The sequence below is a fragment of the Piliocolobus tephrosceles genome, chromosome 2 (assembly GCF_002776525.5).
Source record: "Piliocolobus tephrosceles isolate RC106 chromosome 2, ASM277652v3, whole genome shotgun sequence".
Classification (NCBI taxonomy): domain Eukaryota; kingdom Metazoa; phylum Chordata; class Mammalia; order Primates; family Cercopithecidae; genus Piliocolobus; species Piliocolobus tephrosceles.
Window position 1 is genome coordinate 112726100 of NC_045435.1, and position 17622 is coordinate 112743721.

At 36.4% G+C, this 17622-nt stretch overlaps 1 pseudogene; it reads right to left on the minus strand.

The window, feature by feature from the left end:
- Positions 1 to 1669: 1669 nt before the first annotated feature.
- LOC111521428 lies at positions 1670 to 2423 on the minus strand (annotated as a pseudogene).
- Between the last annotated feature and the right edge of the window lie 15199 nt (positions 2424 to 17622).

Below are 17622 nucleotides of genomic sequence, written 5' to 3' on the forward strand. Positions count from 1 at the left end.
CCAAGCTGATCTCAAACTCCTGGCCTCAAGTGATCCTCCTGCCCTGACTTCCTAAAGTGCTGAAATTACAGATGTGAGTGACTGGACCTAGTCAATAGTAAAGGCTTTCATTTATGAAGATGGTGGCTTGAAAATTTCCCTCCAGTCCAAATCAATGACAAACTGTCTTTCCTGAGCCAAGCAGCTGTTGGACCAGTTCACAGGGGTCTAGAGAGTAGGAGCCAGGCGTTGGTTCTTCCGAGAACAGATGGAGAGAAATGGAATACCTTTTCCCCTTCTGCTCTTAGGGATGCCTTCAGAGACCAGTAATGGAGAACTACGAGGTGCTGATAAAAATTCTGTGAATCCTGAAGGGAGCTTGCCCTACAGAGATCAACAAATCTCCAGGAGGAAAATGAGTGTTCTTAGAAAAATATGCTTGTCTCCTTCTCCAGGAGAAATAGCCAAACAGGCGATAAAGGTCCTTTCTAATGCCAAGGCTTGGAGAATGCTAGCTTTTACACATAAGGAGATTATAAGCAAAAATTAGTTTCTGTGACTCTTGGATAACAATATGTCCTAGATGGTGCTAAATACTTCCTATTTTATCACTTCTGTAGGCAAATAGTATCTAGTTGTACCACTTTTTTCTTTAACATTATTGAATGAATTCAGGTTTTATCTGTCTAATCAACCTGCCACTAAACGCCAAAGAGTTTAGTATCCATTGATGATCATTACTTAGATCCATTATTTAATTAGGGGCTTTCTGGTTAAATATATTTTTTACATCTATACCATGAAAAAATATTCTGCACCTATTATAAATAATAGCTAATGCTTCCATGGCGCTTACTTTGAGTAAGATGTGGTTCTAAGTATTTTATACAGACTAATATATTGTGCTTAATAACAACCCAAGGAAATAGTTACAATAATTATCCCCACATTACAGATAAAAACTCAGAAACAAAAAATTTGTCCCAAGTCACTGCTACTAAGTGATGAGTTGGGATTTATATATATTCATATATAAAATGAATGAGAGAGATAAATATATAATGAATGAGATATATATATATATCATATATATATTGGAAAAAAGAAAGATGTGAAAAAGTTGCATGTAAGATGATTATGCTTTTGTAAAATAAACAATGGTAAATTGATAAATGTGCTTATGAGAAAGATAAACACCACATTATGAATTGGTGACACAGTGACGGAGGGAGATGTAATATTGGGAATATATAGAGGCAGAGTGGGGGACTAGAGGGAAAGAATAGAGACAAGCAAATGTCCCACAAAAGACAGCACTTACAAAAATTCAAAGTAAATTAACATATACAATATGATTGATTTTTAATATAAAATTATGTATATGTATGTTATATACACACACAACTACATATGTGTGTATAGATTTATATTGATAGAGAAATGCACAAACATATGGCTACTAAATTGCTTATGTTTTTTATCTCAGGTTGGTGGGATTTTAGGTGATATATAATCTTCACCTTTTTATGTACCACTTAACTATTTTACAATAATCTTATATTTATATAACAAAAAACTCATAATACATCTCTTTCAATTAAGAGAGTTAGGAATGAATATTATCTTTTATTTTTATTTATTTATTTATTTATTGGTGGCAGAAGGACAAACTTTATTGAGCCCCTCATCACTAGTTCTCTTTCTCCTGCACAGCCTCAGCTCCCCGGAGACGTCCAGTCTGGCAGGCAGCAATGAGACCCACTTTGCGGCCAGCAGGGGCATCTCTGCGGATGGTGGAGGGCTTGCCCATGTGCTGGGGTTTGCTACCTCTGAAAGGATGCTCCAAGGCTCATGGCCACACCCCGTACTCGTGGCCAGCAGTTTTTCTTTGCCTTATATTTGTGGTGGGCCCGGCCAGCCTTCAAGATGGCTTATATCAATTCGGCCACCTCTGGCCACTACACCACCCGCAGCTCTGTTGGCTGAGGAAATAATCTTCTTGGAGCCAGAGGGCAGCTTCATGGGTCTTCTGGGTCTCAGGGCTGTGGGAGATAACGGAGGCATCGTTCCCTGATGCCCAGGCCAGCTTGCCACAGTCTTCAGGCTTGGCCTTCAAGCCTCACGCGGTCGTACCTTCAGGCATGGTGTCTACATTGCCAATGTTGAGCTGGACCTTCTTGCCGCAATACACAAATTGACCCATGTGAATACCCTCAGAGGCAATGAACAGCTCCTTCCACTTCTTAAACCGGTACGAATCCCTGAAGACCACCTTGGCGAGGGGCACACCGCAGCCCAGGTAGTGGATAGCGTCCTTCACTGTGCTCTTGTAGCAGCTGGGGGAAGTCCATGGCGTGCAGGCGCACGATGCCCTGGTGGTGCTTCACCTGGGCAGGGAACGCAGACCCGGCACCCTTCCACTGTCCACAGATCATGTGGCCCATGGCGACGGGTCCCGCTCACAAGCCCGGCCGAAAGACTGAATATGAGTTTTTTTTTTTTTTTTTTTTTTTTGACGGAGTCTCGCTCTGTAGCCCAGGCTGGAGTGCAGTGGCGCCATCCCGGCTCACTGCAACTTGCACCTCTCAGGTTCAAGCAGTTCTTCTGCCTCAGCCTCCTGAGTAGCTGGGACTACAGGTGCATGCCACCATGCCCAGCTAAATTTTTTGTATTTTTAGTAGAGACAGGGTTTTACCATCTTGGCCAGGCTGGTCTTGAACTTCTGACATTGTGATACGCCCACCTCAGCCTCCCAAAGTGCTGGGATTACAGGCCTGAGCCACCACGCCGGGTTGAATATGACCTTTTCAAACTACTAATATATCAGTTATATAAAACAATTCTACTATTTAAACTACAAGCATAGTTCAAACCACTCACAGTTACAGTTATTGAATACTGAAAGTAATAGCACAGAATTTGAACCAGTAGTAAAACTTCACCAATTAATAGTATTTGTCAAGATCTATCTAAATTCCTGAAAGCACCGAATTATAGAATGTGAAGAAATGACTTTTTGTTAGCTCCAAGCTATTTAACAAAAGAGAGAAAGCATCCGTTCAAGTAGAACAATTACATTTATTCACTGTTCTGTAGTTCATTATAAGAGAAGAAGACTTTGTGCTATTGCATCTCAAAATGAAGAGTTCTGTGCCTTCCGTAAGATCTTACCAGTTGAACAAAGTTTGTGGTAGAGTCTTATGTTAACTAAGTTTGAGTCACTGTTTTTGCATTTTTTAAGATTATGTAGTACATCTAAATAATTTAATTATCACAGACATAGCAATCCAACATAGAAAGATAAATGACTTGTTTGCACCATTGTTCAAAAAAACTTGTACTATTTTATATTTTTAATAAAATTTTTAGCTTCATTAGTACAAAAGACTAAATATCCATAGATATGAATGTTTCTGGGACTGAAGAAGTTTCTTCAAATATCAAGTGCATACATAATACTGAGTACCATTTAAGCATGTTGAATTAAATATCTCTTACAATATACATGATACAACTTTAAGGTAGTTATCTTTGCCATTTAACAGATAAGTAGGTGGACATGTATAGAGGTTAAATAACAATGCTAGAAAGTGATTTACACAGTGTGCATTAATATATATGTGTGAATATATACCTACATATTATATTCCACAGATTATTTTATACAACAACTGGAAGAATAAATAAGTAAAAATAAATGTTGTCTGCTTTCCTTGAGCCTGTGACTAGGCTCATTGACTCCTTGTTCAAGAGGATTGCCTGCTCCCTATTTCTTCTACTTAGTTTTGCCTCCTCCTTTTCCTTGTGCTGGATACCAACTCTTGGACTTAGTGCTATTAAGTCTTCTAGATACTGAACCTACTCAAGTGGGCAGGATGTATAGTGGCAGTCTTCTATAACATGGGCAGAATTGGAGACCATTATGTTAAGGGAAATAAGTCAAGCACAGAAAAATGAGTATCACATGTTCTCACTTGCATGTGGGATCTAAAAAGAGATCTCAGGAAGAAAGAGGGTACATTGGTGGTAACCAGAGTCCAGGAAGGGTAGGGGAAGAACATCTTTAGGTAAACAGGCAGGAGGGGAGACATATGCCCTTTCTTGTCTGAAGAGTCTTATCATTTTTAAACAATCAAAGATTAACAACCTCAAAAATTCAAACTCTGAAATACCTTATGTGTGCAAAAAAGCAGAGATTGCAATAATTGGCTTTGGAGCATGACAGACTTTGGTTTGTAAGTGGGTTCTACTCACTAGCTATAAATGAAACCACTATACCCTTTTTTTTTTTTAAATCTGTGGAATGGGGAATCATAGTTGTTTTTACATAAAGCATTTCTTGAAGGATTAATGAGATAATAATGCATGTTATGTAGAAAGCACGAGTCCTAGACTATATTAAGATCTTAATTCATGTTAGCAATTATTGAAATTAAAATTATTATTACAGTGTTCTCATTGTCCCTATCATATTGAAATCTGTATATTCTCCAAATTTTAAGTATCAAACTATAATAAATTGTGTAGTCGATTCTATGTGAGATGGTAGAAATGTTTTTGTTCTTTTTCTATTCTTTTAAAATAAAAGGTTAAAAGCAGTTCCATGTGAAAAATGAAAATATTTTGAAATCTTCTTTTTGATAAAGAATAAAATCCTTTAACTGGTAGAATATGAACAAATATTGAACACACACACACACACACACACACACACACACACACACACTCCCATTTATCTTTGAAGGATGATGCTTGGTAAGCCCACAAAGAAAGAAGGCCTAGAAAAAAGGGCTTATATCCTTCAGTGAAGTTCTCTTCAATTCATTATCTCCAAAATTATTGCTTTTCCAGGTTAATATTAGGCTTTTTATTTATACCTAAAAATAAGTCATAGTTATTAAAATACTAGTAATAGTATCTAATATTATTAAGTGACATTGTCAACATTTACTAACATACATTTATTAGCTGTCAACATAATGCATGGTAATGGTAAACAATTTGAAAATATGGAACATATAACTAAGAAAATAAATTACTCTATTCTATTTACCCAAAGATAATTGGACAAAAATTAACATTATAAACTATTCATTTGTATGCCAGTTACTGTCTTTTGGGGAGCCATATGCTACACACTGGAAAGCAGTACAGATCCTTCACAGTAAATCTTGGTGAACTTTCCAAGTTAATATATGTAGGTAAACTTTATGTTTACTGGCTACTTAGCATTTCATCACATGCATATAATGTATCTAACTATTTCTACCTTATAGGAAATTAGGCTGTTTTCACAGTTTTACTTCATCTAATTAGATAAGAATGTAATGTTAATGAGGATAGAGACTTTTTCTATGCCCTGATTCCACCTTAAAATAGCATTTAAAAGTAGGCAAACAAGAAAAATGTTGCAGAGTTTGTTGAATAAATAAATAATGTAATATTTAACATTGTTTTAATATTCTTTGAGTTAAAATATACATATAAATTTTACCATCTTTACAGTTCAGTGGTAATAAAAACATTTATATTATTATCTTCTTCTTTATCCCCCCTTCTTTTTCTACCTTTCCTGGCCTCTGGTTACCACCTGTTTACTCTCTATCTCCATGAGATACACTTTTTAGCTCCCACATATGAGTAAGAACATGTGATAATCATTTTTCTGTGCTTGGTTGTTTCCTTTAACATAATGATCTCCAGTTCCATCCATGTTATTGCAAATGACAGGAATTCATTGTTTTTATATGGATAAATAATATTCCATTGTATATATATGTATAACTTTTTTGATAGGCATTTAGGTTGATTACCTATTTTGACTACTGTGAAGAGTGCTGCAATAAATATGAGAGTGCAGATATCTCTTCAATATATCAATTTCCTTTCTTTTTGGTATATTCCCAGCAGTGGATTTTCTGGATCATATGGCAGTTCTATTTGTAGTTTTTTGAGGAACTCCCATACTGTTCTCCATAGTGGCTGTGTAAATTTATATATTCATATTCCCACCAACAGGGTTCCCCTTTCTCCACATCTTTGCCAGCATCTATTGCTACCCGTGTTTTTGATACAAACCATTTTAATTGGGATGAATTGATACCTCATTGTGGTTTTAATTAGCATTTCTCTGATGATTAGTGTTGTTGAACATTATTTTTAAAATCCATTAGACATTTGTCTTTTTTCAAGAAATGTCTATTCAGATCTCTTGCTGATTTTTAAATCAGATTATCTATATATTTTCTGCTATTGAGTTGTTTAAGCTTCCTCTATACTCTGGTTATTAAATTCATTTTTAGATAAATAGTTTGCAAATATTTTCTCCCATTCTGTAGGTTGTCTTTTCATTTTGATAATTGCTTCCCTTACTGTACAGAAGCTTTTTAGCTTCATGTAATCCCATTTGTCTATTTTCTCTTATGTTGTCTGTGCTTTTTGGGTTTTATACAAAAAAATTTTGCCCAGATCAATGTCCTGAAACACTTACCCAATATTTTCTTCTAGTAATTTCATGTCTTAGATTTAAGGCTTTAATTTATTTTGATTTGATTTTTGTGTGTGGTGAGAGACAGGGATCTGGTTTCCTTCTTCTGCATTGAATTATACAGTTTTCCCAACACTTTTTATTAAAAAGACTGTCCTTTCCTCCATTGTGTGTTCTTGGTATATTTGTTGAAAATGAGTTGGCTATAAATGCATGGATTTATATTGGTGGTCTCTATTCTGTTCCATTGGTCTATGTGTCTATTTTTATGCCAGTACCATTCTGTTTTGATAGTTTGTAGTAAATTTTGAAGTACCTGTGATGTCTCCAGCTTTTTATTTTTTGCTCAGAAATGTTTTGGTTATTTGGTTTTCTTGTGTGGTTCCATATACATTCCAGTATTTTTTTTGTTGTTGTTTCTGTGAAGAATGCCATCAGCATTTTGATAGAGATTGCATTGAATCTGTAAATTACTTTGGATAGTGCTGTCATTTTAACAATATTAATTCTTTCAGTTCATAAGCATGGCATATCTTTCCATGTTTTTGTGTTCTCTTCAATTTTTTTTTCTTTAAAAGTTTTATTGTTTTTCTTGTATAGATCTTCCACTTCTCTAGTTAGATTGATTCCTAGGTATTTTACATTATTTTGTAGCCATTATAAATGGGATTTCTTTCTTGATTTCTTTTTCAGATTGTTCACTGTTGGCATATATAAATGCTACTGATTTTTGTTTGTTGATTTTGTATCCTGCAACTTTACTGAATTTATCAGCTCTAACAGGCTGTTGGTGAAGTCTAGGTTTTTTCTAGGTATAAAATCATATCGTTTTTTAGTAAGGCTAATTTGACTTCTTTCTTTCCATTCTGAATACCCTTTATTTCTTTCTCTTGTCTAATTACTTTGGCCAGGACTTTCAGTGTTATGTTGAATAAAAGTATTAAAAGTTGGCATCCTTCTCTTGTTTTAGTCTTTAGAGAAATGGTCTTTAACTTTTTTCCCATTTATTGCAATATTAGCTATGAGTTTGTCATACATGACCTATATTATTTTGAGGTGTGTTCCTTCTACAGTCATTTTGATGAGAGTTTTTATCATAAAGGGATGTCAAATTTTATCAAGTGCTTTTTCAATATCAATGAACATAATCATATCGTTTTTGTTCTTGGTTCCATTAATGCTATGTAGCCTGTTTATTGATTAGTGTATATTGAATCATTCTTACATCCCTGGGATGAATCCCACTTGATCATTTTGAATGATCTTTTTAATGTGTTGTTAAATTCAGTTTACTAGTATTTTGTTAAGGATTTTTGCTTGATGTTCATTAGTGATATTGGCCTGTAGTTTTCTTTTTTTGTTGTATCCTTGTCTGATTTTGGTTTCAGGGTAATGCTGGCCTTGCGCAATTAGTTCAGAAGTATTCCTTCCTCTTCATTTTTTTGAACAGTTTGAGTAGGATTGGTATTTGTTCTCGTTTAAATGTTTCGTAGAATCCAGTAGTGAAGCCATCAGATCATGGGCTTTTCTCTGCTGAAAGACTTTTTATTATGGCTTCAATCTGGTGACTCATTATTGGTTTATTGAGGTTTTCTATTTCTTCATGGTTCAATCCTGGTAGGTTGTATGTGTCCAGAAACTTATCCATTTTTTCTAAGTTTTCCAATTTGTTGGCATATAGTTGTTCACAATAGCATCTGTTGATTCTTTTTATTTCTGAGGTCTCAGTTATTATGTCTCCTTTTTCCTTCTGATTTGATTTATTTATGTCTTTTCTCTTTTTTATTAGTTAGTCTTGCTAAAGGTTTATTGATTCTGTTTATCTTTAAAAAACCCAACTTATTGTTTCATTGATTTTATTTTAGTGTCCATTTATTTCTGCTCTGATTGTTATTTCTTTCCTTTGACTAATTTTTGTTATGGTTTGTTCTTGCTTTTCTAGTTTCTTGATGTGCATCATTAGGTTGTTTATTTGAATTTTTCTACTTTTTTGATATAGATGTTTATTGCTATAAACTTCAATCTTAGTATTGCTTTTGCCATATCCCATAGATTTTGGTATGTTGTATTTCCATTTTACTTGCTTCAAGACATTTAAAAATTTTCTTCCTAATTTCTTCATAGTTTATCAGTCATTCAAAAGCATGATTTTGATTTCTGTGTGTTTGATAATTTTTCATATTTCCTCTTGTTATTGTTTTCTACTTTTATTCCATTGTGTTTAGCAAAGATACTTGAAATGATTTCCAATTTTTTTAATTTGTTCAGTTTTGTTTTATAAAGACCATGCCTCAGACATGGTTTATTCTGGAGGATGTTTTATGTACAGATGGAAAGAATGTGTATTCTTCAGCAATTAGGTGAAATGTTCTGTGAATGTCAGTTAGGGCTATTAGATCTAGTGTGTAGTTTAACACTGCTGTTTTGTTGTTGTTGTTGATTTTCTGTCTGGGTGATCTGTCCATTACTGAGAGTGGGGTAAAAAGTCCCTTACTATTATTGTACTGCAGTCCATCTCTCCCTTTAGATTTACTAACATTTGGCTTATATACTTGTGAGCTCCAATGTCGGATGCATATATATATCATTGTTATATCTTGTTACTGAACTGACTCCTTTATAGTTGTATGTTGACCTTCTTTGTCTTTTTTTGCAATCTTACATTTGTTGTTAATTTTTTCTGATATAAATATCGCTACTCTTGTTTTTTTTAGTTTTCAATTCCATGGAATAGCTTTTTCCACGTCTTCATTTTCATTCTGTATCTGTCTTTATGGGTGAAGTAGGTATCTTGAATATTGTTGAGTCTTGTTAATTTATCCATTCAGCCACTTTTTGTCTTTTACTTGGAGAACTGAGATCATTTATATTCAGTGTTATTACTGATGAGTAAGTACTTACTGCCGCCATCTTATTGCCTGTTTTCCAGTTGTTTTGTGATTATTTTCTTTCTTTCTTCCTTTCTTACTGTCTTCCTTTGTTGTTAAGTGGTTTTCCTCTGTTACTGTATTAGTTTGTTCTGACATTGCTAATATAGACATACCCACAACTGGGGAATTTATAAAGAAAGAGAGGTTTAATGGGCTCACAGTTCCACATGGCTGTGGAGGCCTCACAATCATGGTGGAAGGCAAAAGGCACATTTTACATGGCAGCAGGCAAGAGGGAATGAGACCCAAGCAAAAGGGGAAACCCCTCATAAAATCATCAGATCTTCTGAGACTTATTCACTACCACAAGAACAATATGGGAGAAACTGCCACCATGATTCAATTATCTCCCACCAGGTTCTTTCCACAACATGTGGGAATTATGGGACCTACAATTCAAGATGAGATTTGGGTGGGGACACAGCCAAACCATATCACATAGTATGTTTTAATTTGTCACTTTTTATTTTTCATGACTCAATTATAGATTTTTTGTGCTGTGGTTACTATGAGGCTTACAAAAAACATCTTAAAACAAGTTATTTTAAAAGGTGACAACTTTTCTTAAATCACAAATAAAATAAATGAAACAAAGGCAACAAAGAAAAAAATATACACTTTAACTCCATTTCCCTCATTTTCAGTTTTCATTATCTTGCTCAGTTCTCTTTTGAACACTAATAATTCTCATATTTGGACTTTTAAGCTAATTTTCTATCTCATAGGTGGTCTTCATTCCTTTTACTTTTTCTTTTTTCTCCTCTGACTGTATTTCCAAATAGATGGTATTTGAGCTCAGTGATTTTTTTCTTCCTCCCTCTGCTTGGTTCATTCTGCTGTTGAGAGCCTCTAATGAGTTCTTCTGTTCAGCAAATGTATTTTTCAGTTCCAGCATTTCTGTTTGAGTTTTTCTTATTATATAAACCTGTTTGTTAAATTTCTCTGATAAATTTCTGAATTGCTTTTTTGTGCTATCTTGGAGATCACTGGGTTTTCTTAAAACTGTTATTTTCACTTTTTGGGAAGAGAGCTCACAAATCACCATCTCATTAGTGTTGGTCACTGGATATTTGCTTTGTTTTTTTAGGAGGTCATGGCTTCCTGTTTGCTGGTGTTTCTTGTGGGTATATGTTTCTGTTTTTGCACTGAAAAATTGGTTGTTATTCTAGTTTTTTCTCTCTGGCTTGTTTTGATTTTTATTGGATAAATTGATTTAGCAAATATTTACTGCTAGGTCACTGCCTTTTTACTGCCCTAGTTGGTGCCTTAAGCCCAGGTTTGCCTTGGCTCTAGTAAATGATTAGAGAGCTGTCTATTTTGAATGGGGGATAATATCTTTGATTCCAAAGAGAATCAGAGTATGGATTCTTTGGAGTATGGAAAGGCTGGCTAGGACCTGTGAAACACCTCATCTGCATATTTTGAGTTCTGGGTTGTTGCTGATGAAAATCTTGACACTGTATATTTGTTTTTTGTTTTCAGTAGGGGGTAGGGAGTGAAGCTTGCTTCTATGCCACCTTTTTAAAACTAGAACTCCCATATTGAGTATCTTTATATAAAATTCTGTGTATATTTCTGATTATTTCTTTAAGGTTTTTTTTGTTGTTGTTGTTTTTCCTTAAAGCTAAACTTCTTGATCAAATAGTCAGTAGCGTGGTGCTACTGCTGAGCAGCCACTCTGATTTAGCATTTCCTTTGGCCAATTTACAGAGCAGAGTTTCTGGGGCTGGGGATGTTATTCCTACCTATTCTCCTTCTCTCTGCCTATCTTCAGGGATATTTCTCCCTTCAGGCAGTCACAATGTTCCCATGGATTATGGCAACAGGTCTTCTACCAGGGAACCCAAGATGGTGGGAAAGCTGGTTAACCAACTCAGTCTCAACTTTTGCAATGTAGAATCTGTGAGTTGGAAAAGATATTCCTCATATTTGTTGCTTGGCAGAGAAAGTGGGGAAGGGCCTCCCAGATATGTAAGTTTGATTCTGCTACCATCTGGGTGGAGTTTCTTCACCTGTCTGTGGCCCTGGGATCTGCCTCATGTGCATACTTGAGTTCTGGATTGTTGCTGATGAAAATCCCCATACTGTATATTTGTTTTTGGTTTTCAGTAGGGAGTGGGGAGTAAAGCTTGCTTCTATGTCACCTTTTAATTAATTAATTAATTAATTAATTAATTAATTTTTGAGATGGAGTCTTGCTCTGTTGCACAGGCTGGAGTGCAATGGCGCCATCTCGGCTCACTGCAGCCTCCGCCTCCTGGGTTCAAGCAATTCTGCCTTAGTCTCCCAAGTAGCTGGGACTACAGGTGCGCGCCACCAAGCCCGGCTAATTTTTGTGTTGTTAGTGGATACCAGGTTTCACCATGTTGGCCAGGATAGTTCCAAACTACTGACCTGTGATCCATCTACCTCGGCCTCCCAAAGTGCTGGGATTACAGGTGTGAGCCACTGCACCCGACTTATGCCACCTTTTAAAAGTTGGAACTCCCATATTATCTTTACATAAATTCTATGTATATTTCCAATTATTTCTTTAAATTTTTTCCTTAAAGTGAAATTTTTTGGCTAAATAGTAAGAACTCCATATCTATTTCTTATCTTAGGCACTTTACAGTCTCTATAATTCACTTAAAAATGTTTTAAGTGAAATAAAATAAAAGTATCCATGCACATGGCAAAATGTGCAGAATGTATACGCTATGTACTTACTTCAACCATTTGCTTAGTTTCTTGTTTATGTATAAAATATGAAAAAGTGGCATACATTACTTAAATGTACTCTAAATTATTTTAAGAAAATAATTATTTAAAAAGGAGATAAAAAGCACACAAAAAAAGAAAAAGCATTAAAGTATCTGTCCAGGAAGACTAAGTCCCAGCTAACATAAATATCAAAAAGTGAAACGATAAAACATATTAATGAGATAACATAAGCAAAGTCCTCAATATGAAGACTCATATAATCTTTCTTTCACTTTAAAGCCCGTTGTTTCAGTCTTTACTCAGCAATATTGTCTCTTGTAAAGTTTGTATTATATGTGGTTAATCTCTCAGTCCATGAGTGTATTTTAGTTCCCTGCTTTATAATATTTGAGTCCTCTCCTTCTCACTATTTTCATTTTTCTCATTTCTGCTGCATGCTACAAACATGTGTCTTCTCCTTTTTTGAGCCACTCTCCACTCAACCTGGAGATCAATGAGCAGATTCTACTCAAGGATCTGGCTCTTCAGGATTTTTTTCTCCTTGTTGAGATCACCCTTTCCCAATTTTACCTGCAGAACATTTCCAAGATGTTCCAGAACATTACAGTGTGGAAAGGCTGGCTAGGACCTATGAAATACCTCATCTGCATATTTGAGTTCTGGCTTGTTGCTGATGAAAATCTTGATACCGTATATTTGTTTCTGGTTCTCAGTAAGGGGTGAGGAGTAAAATTTAAAATTTTCACCTATTCCAAAGATATCAGCTTAGATTATATTTTCCTATTATTTTTATCTATCTTTACCCAAGAGCTGTTATACCTGGTTCCTGTGGAATTTATATACTGAAGATACATCCTAAGCAGAATTCAGGATTAAATAGCAGAGTAATAATATAGCTGCCAATCCCCAAATTTACATCTCTTGAACTTTTTCACTCAAGTTCCAAGCTCAAACATCCAACTGCCAACTGTTTTAGCCATGTCAAACCTGACAGGTTCGCTAATTATAGACCTCCTCTCTCTACCGTCTAACCTATTTTTGTGCCATTCTTTTTGTGGTTCTTTACATTTCTCCCATACTGGCCTTCTTTCTTTTACTAGAAAACACCAATCTTGTTCCATATCAGGGCCTTGGCACTATCTGCTCTTTCTGTCTCAAATACTCTTGCCTCAAATCTGTACATGACTGGCTCCTTCTCATCGTTCATGTCTCAACTCTAATGTTTTGCCTCAGAGGGGACTTCCCTACTAAGGACCTAAGGCAGGCCCTTTCTCCATATTTTTCTATCCTACTATTCCTCTACTCTGTTTCATTTTATTCATAGCACTTTAAAAAAAAAATGTACTTTTTTGAGTCAGGGTCTCACTCTGTTGCCCAGGCTAGAGTGCAGTGGCCCAATCGTGACTCACTGCAGCCTCCATCTCCCCAGAGTCAGGTGGTAATCCTCCCATCTCAGCCTACCAAGTAGCTGGGACTACAGGGAGTAGTCCCTGCTACTACTCTTACTACTACCACTTTTTCTATTTTTGTAGAGATGGGGTTTTACCTTGTTGTCCAGGCTGGTCTTACACTCCTGGGCTCAAGTGATCTGCCCACCATGGTCTCCCAAAGTGCTGGGATTATAGGCATGAGCTACTGTGCCCTGCCTAGCACTTTTACTATCTGAATTTTTATCATATTTATTTGTTTACTGTCTTTCCCTCTTCACTATGTACAAGCTCTGTGGGAGTCAGGATATTGTATGTATCTTTAGACTACGAGAAAATACTATATGATACATAGGAGCAACACAGTAAAACTTTTTCAATAAAGGACTAAATGATATCATTTTGCAGTAAGTCCAAAACAAATGTTTCCTTTTTCACCACAGAACATGTCACTCTTCTTGTGTTGAATAATAAAGAAGTCATTGGCTTGAATTTAGAGTCTATGTTGTACAAACAGTATGTGTTTTAATTTCCAGACTCAAATTAAGTGTGATAAACTGTGGCATAAAGAATCTGAAACCCAGAGAATAAAAAGCAGATTCCTGTCTTCCGCTTCATTCTTACTCTGTGGCATATGCTTATTGTCAGGAATGGTAGACAAAACTGATCCCACTATCTAAACTAATTCTCTCTCTTCTGAAAATGCATATGTGAATTAGAATATATTCTATTTATATATGATATTAATCCCCCCAAAATTTCCTAAGTTTTTCATTCTAAGTTGCACCATGGACATCATTAGGGAACTGACAAACAGGCAGGGTTTCAACCCACTGTCTTCTTAAAATGTTGGTTCTTCCTTACAAAGACAGTGTTCAATACTTTTCAATTTAAGAAACAAGAACTTTGATTCTTTTGGGCCCTCAGATTACTTTAGAACCTGATGAGGCAGGGGTAGCAAGTTCAAAAGCTACTGTGCATGGCCTCAATCCATGTCTAGTTGGAACAACTTTAGATAAGAGATAGATTTGCACCTACTTGGCTTACTGAGATGCCAAAATTTGAAAAATTTGGTTCTTCCTCTAACCTCTACCATCATCAGATTTCTCATCTAAGCTTTATTTTAAAATGTTTTGTTTTTAATTACTAAGTACTAGAGCATTTCCATTGGAATGTGTCCTTTTCTTCTTCCTGAGATTAATTGTTATAGAGTCATACTCAGATATTAAACATTTTCACCAATATATGAGCAGAGATATATGGGATATTAATATTCAGAACACTGAAAAAGATGAGGGTGCACATAGTACTATAATCTCTAGTGGAGGAGAGGGTTTATACCAGGAGTCGCACATATTGGCTTCAACTGGTCCTTTAGGTTTTCCCGCATTATCCTGTATACATTCCATCAAGTTTGATCGAAACTTACATTTATGAAGTTTTAACCATAAATTGGAATGATTTTAGATTTTCATAATTCAGTCACAGGAAACTCCCCCCTGCCTTTTTTGTTTGTTTGTTTGTTTTTGTTTTTGTTTTTGTTTTTTGCAGTAGTTAAATTTCAAAATCTCTTCTCTAATCCAGCTGAATATTCTACTTGTTCTGCTTGGCTGAAGCTCAGGAATGTCCAATAATCAAATTAGTTATATTTTTAACCTTAGACTTTTTTTGCACTATAAATAAGACTCTCTTCAGCAAGCTCTTGGTGGTGTTACCAGCTGGTTTGTCACTCACATCTAGGACTTATGTTCTCTTGTGAACAGAAACAATTTCATAGAACCTCAACATATGATAAGACCACTCTGTGACCATAATTGATCAAAACAAAGACTGTTCTAAAATTATGTCTGGACACAAAGCATGAACATTGTCCAAGCCACAAAATACTAAGTATCTTTCTTTGACTAATATGAATGACCACTGTGCATATGTGTGTTTTTTCCAATTATAGTTCTAGCCTCAGTTTAGTCTGCCCTCTCTCTAAATAAGATTTATTGAGATACCCAATTATAAAATTATCCCTGCATGGAAATCACACCCAATTCACAGGAAAGTCCTACTTCATTAGACCCTCCTCAAAAATCTCTCAACCATAGGCCAAATCTTTTAAGCCTTTTACTGAGATACCCAAGAGTCCCCATGATGTACATTCTCTCTTGAGGCAACACCCAACTTGTTCAGCTACATTTGTTCCTGATGGTCTTTGGCTGGAAGGTACTGACAGCACATTATATCTGCTGGCAACTGATAACATTTCACTTATTCCCAGACAACCTCAATAAAGGGAAACCTGGGGCTTTGGGTTACTTGACATAGCAGTATACACTGTATTATCATGCAGACAGCTGCAGCTGCTAAGATCGGCTAATAGAAATAAAGCTTCCTTCTCCTCCCAAAGACCACAGCCCTGTGTTCTGAAGACAGTAACACTCAGCTTGTAACGTGCACCTGAATCACCTGGCGATCTGGCTTTAAACAATGCAGGCTTCTCTTCAGTATGTCAGGGTGTGGTCTGAGGTCTGAGATTCTGCTTTTTTCTTTTTTTCTCTCTCTCTTTTTTTTTTTTTTTTTTTTGAGACAGAGTCTTGCTCTGTCACCCAGGCTGGAGTGCAGTGGTGCAATCTTGGTTCACTGCAAACTCCACCTCCTGGGTTCAAGCGATTCTCTTGTCTCAGCCTCCTGAGTAGCTAGGATTACAGGTGTGCGCCACCACGCCTGGCTAATTTTTGTATTTTTTAGTAGAGATGGGGTTTCACCACATTGTCCAGGCTGGTCTCAAATTCCTGACCTCAGGTGATCCACCCGCCTTGGCCTCCCAAAGTGCTGGTATTACAGGCATAGACCACCATGCCCGGCCTGAGATTCTGCTTTTCTAACAAGCTCTCAGGTGATGTTGAGGACCAAACTTTGAGTAACAATTTTTGTTTGTTTGTTTGGTTTTTTTTGAGACAGAGTCTTGCTCTGTTGCCCAGGCTGGAGTACAGTGGCATGATCTCGGCTCACCGCAAGCTCCGCCTCCCAGGTTCTCTTGCCTTAGCCTCCCGAGTAGCTGGGACTCCAGGTGCATGCCACCACGTCTGGCTAATTTTTTTTTTTTTTTTTTTTTTTTTTTGTATTTTTAGTAGAGATGGAGTTGCACCATGTTAGCCAGGATGATCTCGATCTCCTGACCCCATGATCTGCCCGCCTCGGCCTCTCAAAGTGCTGGGATTACAGGTGTGAACCGCCACACCCGGCCCAAGTAACAAGTTTTTAATGGGCCAACAGGTTATAGATTTGAACTTCTATTCCCCCTTTTCCCACAGTTAGGGAAAAAGATGATGACAAGACCAGGTAGAGGAAGGAGGAAGTAATCCTAGTAGGAGTATAGGGAAGTGCCTTACTCATCTCAGGCTGCTTTAAGAAAAATACTACAGACTGAGTAGTTTATAAACAATAGACACTTATTTTTTACATATCTGTTGCCTAGAAATCCAAGAACAAAATGGCGGCATGGTTGGGCTCTGGTGAGGGTCCTTTTCCAGGTTGCTGATTTCTCATTGTATCCTCACATTGTGGAGAGAAGAGAGAAGCAAGTTGTCTTGGGGCTCTTATAAGGGCAATAATACCATCCTTAAGGGCATCTTCCTCATGATCTCAGCTAATCCTAATTAATTCCCAAGGCCCCACTTCCTAATGCCATCGTATTGGAGGATAGAGTTTCAACATATGCATTTTAGGGAGGAGATGGTCCATAGGAAGTGAAGCAGGAAAGGCAAAAACAAAAACAAAAAAAGCCAATAGAGGGCAAATTATCAAGCAAGTTCTGACTGTGAGGAACTGGAGCTCAATGCTACTGGAGAACTCTGGGGTCTGGATAGACCATATCTTAGAAGTATCTCAAGAAAAGGGTGAGGATTCTTTATCAGTTGAGGCCTGACTCTAGACACATTAACTTCTATCACTTTTGTCTTGCCTTGATAGCAAGGCTCTTGTGCTGCCAAGCCAAAAACAAAACAAAACAAAAACATCCAATAGAGAGTTGTGTTTATTCATAGTGACCAGCCTTCAGCTTAGAGGTGAACACTGAGAAGATATGGGTGAGACATGGACATCA